Raw genomic sequence first — 11,990 nt, forward strand, 5'->3', positions numbered from 1 at the left:
TGGGGACAGAGACAGGGCGTCCCGGCCCCGGGGAGAAGGGACGTCCCGGCCCAGCAGCGTCCCGGCCCCGGGGAGAAGGGACGTCCCGGCCCGGCAGCGTCCCGGCCCCGGGGAGAAGGGACGTCCCGGCCCGGCAGCGTCCCGGCCCCGGGGAGAAGGGACGCCCCGCCCGGCAGCGCCCCGCCCCGGGAGAAGGGACGCCCCGCCCGCAGCGCCCCGCCCCGGGAGAAGGGACGCCCCGCCCGCAGCGCCCCGGCCCCGGGAGAAGGGACGCCCCGCCCGCAGCGCCCCGCCCCGGGAGAAGGGACGCCCGGCCCGCAGCGCCCCGCCCCGGGAGAAGGGACGCCCGCCCGCAGCGCCCCGCCCCGGGAGAAGGGACGCCCCGCCCGCAGCGCCCCGCCCCGGCGAAGGGACGCCCCGCCCGCAGCGCCCCGCCCCGGGAGAAGGGACGCCCGCCCGCAGCGACCCGGCCCCGGGAGAAGGGACGTCCCGGCCCGGCAGCGTCCCGGCCCCGGGGAGAAGGGACGTCCCGGCCCGGCAGCGTCCCGGCCCCGGGGAGAAGGGACGTCCCGGCCCGGCAGCGTCCCGGCCCCGGGGAGAAGGGACGTCCCGGCCCGGCAGCGACCTGGCCCTGGGTAGAAGGGACGTCCTGGCCCGGCAGCGACACAGCCCTGAGAAATAGCTTTTTGAATATTGCGAGGGCTGTGTCCTAGACACGAAAGCCCAATGGCACCGTGACTTGGACATAAACTGCAAGCTCTGGGGCCTTTTGAAAGCTTATTAAACACTGTTCTTGCCAGAGGTGATGCCAGAGGTGATGCTATGCAATGTCTGTGCCCAAGAACATTTAGCGCAAGGGGTGACCTTGATAAATGCAGTGCAATTCAGTGGAGACCCTGCCCGTGTTTATAGAAAATGACCAAACTGGAAGATGCCGGCTTCCAGTGTTCTATCGACCGTCTGGTGCGCGCAAAAAGTTACAGATCCCTGCTTAGGAAAAAGACTATTTGTCAGCAATCGAAAAGGATTCAGTTAGAGAATGGTGAGGGGACAAACATGTGATAGAAAACTTGGTAGCTGTAAATAAAATATATATATATATATATATATATATAGAAAAGGGCTTTGGGACTATCGGTGTTTTTGTTCGAAGGGCTCTGTGGCCCTGAAGCAAGCTAAACGTTGTGATGGAGCCGCCTGGTTTGTTTTCAAGGAGCTGTACGTCTTTTCAATTTAAAAAAAAAATTGTTTGTGAGGAGCTAGTTTTTGTGTCTTGTGTAAAAGAGACCCACTGACGGGAAAAAGCTGAGATGTATCTTGTAGAATCTTGCGGAGGGGGAAAAAACCAAAAATGTGTTTACAATAATAATAATTAACCCCCCCCCCCCAGGGATGTTTCAGACGTGTGTTTGAGTACAGTGGAGCTGGCCCACCCTATTGAACGGGATGGTTTTAACCACACCCCCACTGACTAGCCAGGGTGACTGAGATTCCCACCCTGTTGCCGTCAGGGTGAAGGTGTTAGTGATCAGTAATTACAGTTGATGGGTGCACACCCGCAGCAGGCAGGGGGGTGGGGGGGTGAGGATGGCGAGTTCTGATTAATATGAAATGAAATAAAACCTCAGGAGTCCACAGATGCTATTGGACAGTTTAAATCTGACCCCTGGAGTTGGTGGAACTCTATTGGACAGCCCCTGTGGGAAGGTCTCATGAGGCTGACACGGAGCCAGTGCCACCAGCAGGAGAACATAACAGTGCTGCAGGTAGGAGGCGGGCTACCGGGCTGGATGGGCACATGGGCTTGTTCCAGGGAGGGAAGGACTCCTGGGTTCTATCCCCAGCTCCAGGAGGGGAGTGGGGTCTAGTGGTCAGAGCAGGGGGGCGGGGAGGGCGGGCTGGGAGCCAGGACTCCTGGGGTCTATCCCCAGCTCTGGGAGGGGAGCAGTGTCTAGTGGTCAGAGCTGGGAGGAGGGGCTGGGAGCCAGGACTCCTGGGTTCTATTCCCAGCTCTGGGTGGGGAGTGGGGTCTAGTGGTCAGAGCAGGGTGGGGGAGCTGGGAGCCAGGACTCCTAGGTTCTATCCCCAGCTCCAGGAGGGGAGTGGGGTCTAGTGGTCAGAGGAGGGGGGGGCTGGGAGCCAGGACTCCTGGGTTCTATCCCCAGCTCCGGGAGGGGAGTGTGGTCTAGTGGTCAGAGCAGGGGGCGGGGAGAGCGGGCTGGGAGCCAGGACTCCTGGGTTCTATCCCCAGCTCCGGGAGGGGAGTGCGGTCTAGTGGTCAGAGCAGGGAGGGGGGGCTGGGAGCCAGGACTCCTAGGTTCTATCGTCAGCTCTGCAATGGACCTTGGTGTAGAAGTGGGTCTGGTTCCTGATGGATCAGACACACACTCAGGTCTCCATCCCTCCCCCCCCGCGTCGCCTAGAGCTGCTCCGAGTTACTGTTTGACCACATCTCGGGGGAGTTTGAGAAGATGCACCGGCTGCTGAGCCTGCGGGAGCTGGGCCTGCTGGAGCGGCAGCGGAAGAAGAACCTGGCGCAGATGGAAGAGAAGCTCCAGAAGCTGAATGGGAAAGTGGCCTCCTGGACTGAGACCCTCTCCAGGGTACGCGTGGGGCTGGAGCGCGAGGACAACATCAGATTCCTCAAGGTGAGGGGAAGGGCCAGACCTTGGTGGGGGAGGGTCAGGAGGGGGCAGGGAAGGGGCAGAGCTAGCCTGGGGGGCAGGACAGGGCTTTGCAGGGGGCAGGGGAGAAGAGCTGGGGTTTGGTTGCCAGCAGAGATGGGTCAAGGGGGGTTGACAGGACAGAAAGGGAACAGAGATGAGGATGGGGATCCAGGGAGGAAACAAGGGTCCTGTTCACTGGGGTGAGGCAGCAGTTATGGGGCTGGGGAGCAGAGTTTCTCCCATGGGCAGACGTGGGGGGAGGCAGAGGTAGCTGCTCTGGGGGTTGACTCATTCCCATCCCTTTTCTCCTCTCATCCAGGATGCCAAGGAGCTGATGGAGAGGTGAGGATCTTTGGGGTTCTCCCCACGCCCCAAATTTCCATGAGAAAGTTTGAGTTCATAGCTCACCTGCAAGGTTCAATCCAGGGTCCACCAGACCTAGGAGCAGGGGCCGCTACCGTGCGAGCGACAGGAGCGACTCCGTCTAGCTGGTCGCAGTGATAAGCTGTTCTCTCCCGTGGGCCAGCGCACGCTGAACTCTACCACTGGAGCTCCGGCAGTACCATCTTAAGTGGTTCCAGCAAGTTCCTGATTGTTATTGAACCGCCCCTGTTACCTCACCCAGGGAAAAGGGACCTGCTTAATCTGGGGCAAATATATCTGCCTTCGATCGCTCTCCTGTACCACATAGTCGCGGGACCTCCTAGTCAGTCTCCTCCTGGCCCTGGCTAAAATGGCCAGCTATAAAACCTGGGAGAGGAGGTTGGCCGGTGGGGTCTCCTGCAACTGTGGGGCCTATTTCCGCTCCTCCGTCCGCTCACCCAACTGGGCGGAGTTCCTGGGGGCGGCGTCCGCTGGCTCCCTTGACGCCTGCGAGGAGCAGTGGGCGCCGTCCGGGCTCCTCGGCTCGGTGTCCCCGTCAGGCTCCCTTCGTCTGACCTTTGACCGCACTCGCGTCCGTTATGTCATGACTTGTCCCCCGGAATCACTTGCTTCCAGCTTCTGTGGATCCTCCCCTTAGGCTGGGGGGGGGGAGGGTCCTTTAGCAGTGGGTCGGCTTCCGCCCGCCCAGTTCCTGGATCCCAATGGGATCACGCTCCTGAAGCCATCTGGCCTGACCCTGTCACACCACACAAGGAGATCGTAAACCAACATAACAGTTACATTATTAAAGGTTACAAAAGTCATATATAGAAAAACTATACCTGCCTGAGGTAGAAAAGAAAACAGAGAGAGAGAGCTGGGATCTCACCACTCCTTGAAGCTTGAACTGTTCGGGGTTCTCAGGTGATGGTGGTAGCTCAGAGTCCTGAGGGCTGGAGACAGGCAGAGCCCCCAGTATAATCAGTCAGGAGAAGATGAAACCCCAGTGGAAGTGATGCAGAGTTTGGGTCCAGGCATCAGAACACTGACTGGAGTGTGAGTAGGGGTTTTGTAAGGAAACAATGGTTCAAGGGAGAACACTCGATTTGTTTCTGGGTAAACTGATAACTCAAGGGTTTCTTTAGGTTAGACAATAGGAGCTGATCACTCCTAGCTATGGGTGATGTTCCTTCCAGGGAGCTCCCAATGCAATTAGGCAGCTTCGGTATTTTGGATTCAATCAAAGATTCATTACTAGAATTGGTCCGATAACTGCTGAGCTGGGTGTGTGCAGACGTGGGTTCATTGACATCTGGAGCAGAGATCCCCCATGATGCAGTGCTTCCCTGCTTTTCTGGTCCCAGAGTTCAGTGCGGTTCTTGCCTTGGAATCTCTGTTCTCCATTCTGTAGGCTAATGGAGATGCCTCCCTGTCCCATCTTTGATGCAGATGAGGCTGGGGAGTTGCCTTAATCCTGTCACCATAGTCAGGAGGGGTTTAGGTGCATCTTCCACTGCCCTTCACTGCTCTCTGCAGGACTTTTTTCTGATTGGTTTTGGTTCAAGCAGAGGCGGCGAGGGGGGGGGGGTCCTTTCATGAGTCAGACAGGCTGGATACTGCGCCCTGGTTCAGAGCTGACTGGTATCACCACACACACGCCAGACATTTCACCTGAGCTAAAGCAGTAACTCCGCTAGCTGGCAGCGGTACATAGGCCAGTACCCTCATGATGCTGTTGGTTGACAGTGGTAGGTAGGCGGTTATCCTTGTGACACTATTGGCTGGCAGAAGTAGGTAGGTGGTTATCCTTGTGACCTCATTGGCTGGCAGTGGTGGGTAGGCTGTTGCCGTCATGACCCCGTTGGCTGGCGGTGGTGGGTAGGCTGTTGCCGTCATGACCCCGTTGGCTGGCGGTGGTGGGTAGGCTGTTGCCGTCATGACCCCGTTGGCTGGCGGTGGTGGGTAGGCTGTTGCCGTCATGACCCCGTTGGCTGGCGGTGGTAGGCCGTTATCCTCAAAAACCACAGTAGGGCCACTCACGCCAACCCACAAGCTTCTCCACAGGGTCCGTGAGGGGCAGGGAGCCCAGGGGAAGGAGGCGGAGAAGCCAGACGAGGTGGAGGCGGAAGAGGAATTGAGAACCAGTGACAACGACAACGACGAATGTGAGAAAGAGGAGAACGGGGAAGAGGAGGAACCTGAGGTGGAAGAGGAGGACGAGGAGGAGGAACCTGAGGTGGAAGAGGAGGATGAGGAGGAGGGGGCCAAGGAAGACAAGCCTAAGGAAGAGGAAGACAATGGGGTGGTGCCTGTGGACCTGAACCTCGGGGCGTTTAAGGGACCCCTGAAGTTCTGCGCCTGGAAGGAGCTACCGGGGATAGTCCACACCAGGTGAGGTGACCGCACTCAGCCTCTGTGCTGTGGGGAGCGGGGCAGGAGATCAGCAGGGCGGGCTGGAGGCTGAGGAAGAAGAGGCAGAAGACGAGGGGGTGGTGCCATTCCCGTGGTATTGCTTTGCATGCCCCCAGTGTTGGCATCCCCCACTCTGCTCCCTGCAGCACAGCGCCCCCTAGCCCTGCAGTGGGGTATTGGGGTCAGCAGTGATTGGGAGGGGAGAGCTCCCCCTACAGGTCCCCCACCCTGCTCCCTGCAGCACAACGCCCCCTAGTGTTGCCATGGGGCCAGCACTGACTTGGGGGAGAATACCTCTCTTTAGTTGATGGGGAATCCCACTCCCCTGCTGCCAGTACAGGGCATATGAAACAGAGCCCAGGCATTAACCCCTTCCTCTCAAGTTCAGCCCTAATCCTAACCCCACCCCCTAACCCCAGCGCTTCACGGCCAGCCCCTGTGTGGTGGGGCGGGAGGGCTGCGCAGGCGGCCGGCTCTACGGGGAGGTGCGGGTGGGGGACAGCCCCGGCTGGGTGGTGGGCACCGCCCAGAGGTCTGTGAAATGCAAGAGACGTCTCAGCTTCCAGGCCAGGAAGGGGTGTGGGCCATGGAGCGGCGAGGGGGGCAGTACCGGGCCCTGAGGGACCCCCGCCTCGCCCCATCCGTCTGTGGGAGGCTGGAGAAGGTGGGGGTGAATCTGGACTTCGAAAGAGGCTGGTTGTCCTTCTACAACAGCTCCAGCTGGAGCTTGAGCACCCAGTCCAGCGAGCCCGTCTCCCTGTGGGACCTGGAGCTCTGACGCCCTGAGAGGGGAGAGGCTCCATGTCCCCTGTGCCATCGCCCTGGGCCAGCCAGTCCCCCGACCCTGCGGCCTGACCAGAGCCACCTTGCTGCCATGGCCAAGTTCCCTGAGTCCTACACCTGGACGGATTCTTCTCCACTCAGTACCTGAGGCCCCGGGAGTCCTGGCTTCTCCGCCAGTGACAGGGGGCCAGTTAACAGCAGGGTCAGTGACGGTGGCTTCAGAAACCCTTCCTCAGGACCCGCCAACATCCCACCACCTTGTTTGAGCCAACCCGACCGCCCTGGGATTCGAACCCGCAGCCTAGCGGCAAAGGCAGTTTTGGCTGTAAGTCCGTGACATCCCGACTTATCCGCGAGCTGGGGTGGTTCACACTCCCTGAGCCTCTAGCTTGTTGCTGGTCCTTTGTTCTCAGAAGCTCCTGGGTGCATGGTCCGGCCATTTCCCCGGTGAGATGTAACCTTAAATAGGAAGCATTCAATGGCAATTAGATTGGTTTCCTATGAGAATTGCTGGTTCATTCGTCCCTTTGGTGCTCCACAGAGGTCAGCAAAACACCCACACACACCCACACCCACACACACACACACACACACACATCCATCCATCCATCCATCCATCCATCCCTCTCTCACTGCCTTCTGCCAGCTCAGCACATTACCGGGCCTCGTGTGTCAAAAGTCTTCTGACTGTGGCATGAAAAGAGACAAATTAGTTTCTTTATTCAAGCAACATTACCAAGTTACAGTGGGGAAGACAGATGGCGGGGCGGGGGGGGGGGGCATGGGCCAGGAGGGATCCCGGCAGCAGGAGAGGCGGGAGATGTGGGGAGCGCAGGGCGGGGTGGGGGTCCCGGCAGCGGGAGCGGCGGGAGAGGGGGGGAGCGCAGGGCAGGGTGGGGATCCCGGCAGCGGGAGAGGCGGGAGATGTGGGGAGCGCAGGGCAGGGTGGGGATCCCGGAAGCGGGAGAGGCGGGAGATGTGGGGAGCGCAGGGCGGGGTGGGGATCCGGGCAGCGGGAGAGGCGGGAGATGTTGGGAGTGCCGGGCGGGGTGGGGATCCCGGCAGCGGGAGAGGCGGGATATGTGGGGAGCGCAGGGCGGGGTGGGGATCCCGGCAGCGGGAGAGGCGGGAGATGTGGGAGCGCAGGGCGGAGTGGGGATCCCGGCAGCGGGAGAGGCGGGAGATGTGGGGGGCGCAGGGCGGGGGGGGATCCCGGCAGCGGGAGAGGCGGGAGATGTGGGGAGCGCAGGGCGGGGTGGGGATCCCGGCAGCGGGAGAGGCGGGAGATGTGGGGAGCGCAGGGCGGGGTGGGGATCCCGGCAGGGGGAGAGGCGGGAGATGTGGGGCGCGCAGGGCGGGGTGGGGATCCCGGCGGCGGGAGAGGCGGGAGATGTGGGGAGCGCAGGGCGGGGTGGGGATCCCGGCAGCGGGAGAGGCGGGAGATGTGGGGAGCGCAGGGCGGGGTGGGGATCCCGGCAGCGGGAGGAGGGGGTAGGCAGACAGATTCCAGTCTCCGTGAGAGCTGGTGAGTTTTAGGGCAAATGGGTTTATAGGCTGGGGGAGGGGCAGTGGGGGGCGGGGACAGGTTTGCTTTAACGTCTGGAGATGAAGGATTTGGTGCAGTCGCCCAGGAAGGAGCCTGCCTCAGTTTCCCCACTGGCCTCTGCTCAGCGGTCACTATTTGCTGTAACTGTAACGCTGGATGGTTTGGCAGATGTAGGCGACCAGCTCCCAGTATTCCTCGAAGAAGAGGAGCTGATTCTTGTCTGTATCCAGCTTCTTGAACAGGTCCTTGCCCGCCTCCGAGCTCTGCACGTCCTGCAACGCACGGGAGACACGGCAAAGCCTCGGTGCGGGAAGCCGCTGGCCCGGGAAGGCTGCTACTGCTGGGGGGCAGAGGAGGGGATGGCCCCTGCTGGAGGGAAGCACACCTGGTGTGTGTGTGTGTGTGTGTGTGTGTGTGTGTGGCTGAGCTGCAAGCTAGCGGCAGAGGTGGATAAAGGAGGGTGAATTAAGGGGCATCATCAGAGCTGATGGCAGGAAAGGGGGATCCCAGGGCCAGGCTAGCAGGGGCTGCAGGTCAGGACTGAGGGGCACCGGCAGAGCTGGGGTGAGGGAACCCAGGGCTGGGCTAGCAGCAGGGGGCTGCGGGTTGGGTTGAGAGGCCCCGGCAGAGCTGGGGCAGCAGGGGGCTGCGGGTCGGGATTGAGGGGCACCGCCAGCCCCCCCCCCCTTTGCCATCAGTGAGCAGCTGGCAAGTAGCCGGGTCTCACCGTGAGCTGATGGCTCAGCTCATTGTTGAGCAACTTCTGGAAAGCCGCCTGGTCCAGCGCCTGTCCTCCGCCTTTTTCTTTGGCGTATTTGTAGAAGCTGCCCACGAGGGCATGGAGGCCTTGCTCCAGCTCAGAGCCTTTCCCAGCCATCTCGGCCGGCTTCCTTCCACCTGCAAAGCAAAGGCAGACGTCGCCTGTAGGGTCCACCAGCCCCCGAGACCTCAGCCAGGGGCCCGTGTCTGAGTCTTGCTGGGGAATATCTGCCTGTGCGGCAGTGCCCGCTGCTGGAGACAGCCAGACCCACTCGACTGTGGGATGGATGGATGGATGGATGGATAGATAGAGGGGGTGTTTGGGGATGTGTATGTAAGCAGAGTCAGGAGGAGCTCTACCCTGACATCTGGTGGTGAATTATGGTGAGAGTTTCAGGGACTGATCATGTTTGCATAGGCACACCCACCCCACCTAGCATGGCCCACAGCAGCCTGGGAGGGTGATTTTCACAGCTGTGGGATCCCCAATTTCTCTGTTATTGGGGCAGGAGGACTAAAGTGTTGTCACCCTGATTATGTGAATGAGGAACTATGAAACTGTTTTATGACAGAGAGTCTCACCATCAAGTAAATAGCACTCGCTAGACAAGGGACATGGGTGCCAAAACCCAGTGACTTGAGAGAGGTTGGGGACTGGTGTATGTACCTGATGGTATTGGTCCTTTTTGAGTGTCTGGAACACCCATTGCACATCCTCCTCTCTTCGCTGTTAAAGAGCAGAGCTGATTTTGAATAATTTAGGAGTCCATCTAGAGGCTGCTGACCTGAATTCATGTTGGGCCAATGGTGCACCAGCACCTGGGCTCCCCTACTACAAGCTGAAATAACGAAGGGTACGTCTATACTACCCACCTGGGTCGGCGGGTAGCATTTGATTTCTTGGCGTTTGATATATTGTGTCTAATCTAGATGTGATATATCAAACTCTGAACGCGCTCCCATCGACTCCGGAACTCCACCACTGCGAATGGCAGTGGTGGAGTCGACGGGGGAGCCGTGGACTTTGATCCCGCGGCGTCTGGACGGGTGAGTAGTTCGAACTAAGGTAGTTCGAGTTCAGCTACGCTATTTGCGTAGCTGAACTTGAGTACCTTAGTTCGACCCCCCCCCTTAGTGTAGACCAGGCCTAAGAGCTAAAATCACTGAAAGAGCTGAGCTGAGCTGAGATCACTGAGTGCTGTGGGGGGAGCCTGAAGATCTATTGCTAAGTGGCTGGCAGAGCAGAGCAGTTTGCAGCACGTTGGAGCAGCTCATGGCACAGTGAGCAGAGTGGAGCGGCTCACAGGTCGGCTGGAGGAGCGGCACAGCTGGTGGAGTGGAGCCGGTCGTGGTGAAGGCTGCAGCAGAACTCCACGGAGAGGCGGAGCAGTCGGCCCTGGCCCATGTAAGGTGCCCCTTAACACCCTGTGTGTGCCCCCCATTTCCACCCAGGCTGGGGGGTGGGGTAAAACTCTGCAGATAAACTTTTGAACTCTGGGGTGGCACTGACCAGAAACAGACTTTTGGGTTGTTGGACTTTGGGGCGATTGGACTTAGGATCCTAAGGGGGAAAGGACATTGCCAAACGTACTTGGAGGTGCGTTTTTGTCGCTTATGGTTCGTGTTATAATCCTCTTTGTGGTGTCTCTCCAACGTGATGCCGCATTGTTTCCCTCCTTTATTAAAAGGATTTTGCATCACTCGGATTCCGTGTTTGCGAGAGGGGAAGTATTGCCTCCTAGAGGCGCCCGGGGGGGGGGTGGTATGTAATTGTCCCAGGTTACTGGGTGGGGGCTGGAGCCGGTTTTGCATTGTGTTATTGAAATGGAACCCCTGGATACTGAACCTGGTCCTTGTTGCTGCCAACTCAGAGGGGCAGAAGGGTTACATGTAGATAGATTAGATAATCAGTGGTTCACAGTTAAGCTGGAAGGGCATATTGAGCAGAGTCCCGCAGGGCTCTGTTCTGGGTCTGGTTCTGTTCAATATCTTCATAAATGATCTGGATAATGGCACAGAGATCACACTTGTAAAGTTTGCGGACGATACCAAGCTGGGAGGGGTTGCAACTGCTTTGGAAATGCAAAGTGCTGTACTTGGGAGAATGGGCGATGCCGCCTAGGAAGGGGCACTGTGGAAAGGGATCTGGGGTCATAGTGGATCATAAGCTAAATGAGTCAACAGTGTAACACTGCTGCAAAAAAAGCAAACATCCTTCTGGGATGTATTAGCAGGAGTGTTGTAAGCAAGACACGAGCAGAAATTCTCCCGCTGTGCTCCGTGCTGATTAGGCCTCAGCTGGAGTATTGTGTCCAGTTCTGGGTGCCCCACTTTGGGAAAGATGTGGACAAATTGGAGAAAGTCCAGAGAACAGCAACAAAACTGATTAAAGGTCTAGAGAACATGACCTGTGAGGGAAGATTGAAAGAACTGGGTGTGTTTAGTCTGGAGAGGAGAAGACTGAGGGGGGACATAAGTCTTCAAGTATGTAAAGTTTGTTGTAAAGAGGAAGATGATAAATTGTTCTCCTTAACCTGTGAGGACAGGACAAAAAGAAAAGGGCTTAAATTGCAGCAAGGGAGGTTTAAGTTGGATATTAGGAAAACTTCCTGTTTGTCAGGGTGGTTAAGCACCGGGACAAATGATCTAGGGAGGTTGTGGGTGGGGATCCCGGCAGCGGGAGAGGCGGGAGATGTGGGGAGCGCAGGGCGGGGTGGGGATCCCGGCAGCGGGAGAGGCGGGAGATGTGGGGAGCGCAGGGCGGGGTGGGGATCCCGGCAGCGGGAGAGGCGGGAGATGTGGGGAGCGCAGGGCGGGGTGGGGATCCCGGCAGCGGGAGCGGCGGGGGGGGTGGGGGGCGCCGGGCGGGGGGGGGGTCGCGGCGGGGGGAGAGGCGGAGATGTGGGAGCGCAGGGCGGGGTGGGGATCCCGGCAGCGGAGAGGCGGGAGATGGGGGGAGCGCAGGGCGGGGTGGGGATCCCGGCAGCGGGAGAGGTCGAAGATGTGGGGAGCGCAGGGCGGGGTGGGGATCCCGGCGGCAGGAGGAGGGGGTAGGCAGACAGATTCCAGTCTCTGCGAGAGCTGGTGGGTTTAGGACAACTGGGAGAGGGGGACAGGTTTGCTTTAACTTCGGGAGGTGAAGGATTTGGGGGAGTCGCCTAGTGAGGAGCCTGCCTCGGTTTCCCCACTAGCCTCCACTGAACGCTTACCTTTGCTGTAATTGTTACACCGGATGGTTTGGCAGACGAAGGGGACCAGCTTCCAGTATTCCTCGAAGGAGACGACCTTCTTGTCTGCATAGCTCTTCAACAGCTCCTTCCCCGCCTCCATGCTCTGCACCTCCTGAAACACACGGAGACACGGCAAAGCCTCGGTGGGGGAAGCAGCTACCCAGTGAAGGCTGCTACTGCTAGGGGGCAGAGGGAGGGATGGCCCCTGCTGGAGGGAAGCACACCTGCTAC

This window comes from Mauremys reevesii, unplaced genomic scaffold, assembly GCF_016161935.1.
Source record: "Mauremys reevesii isolate NIE-2019 unplaced genomic scaffold, ASM1616193v1 Contig43, whole genome shotgun sequence".
Classification (NCBI taxonomy): Eukaryota; Metazoa; Chordata; order Testudines; family Geoemydidae; genus Mauremys; species Mauremys reevesii.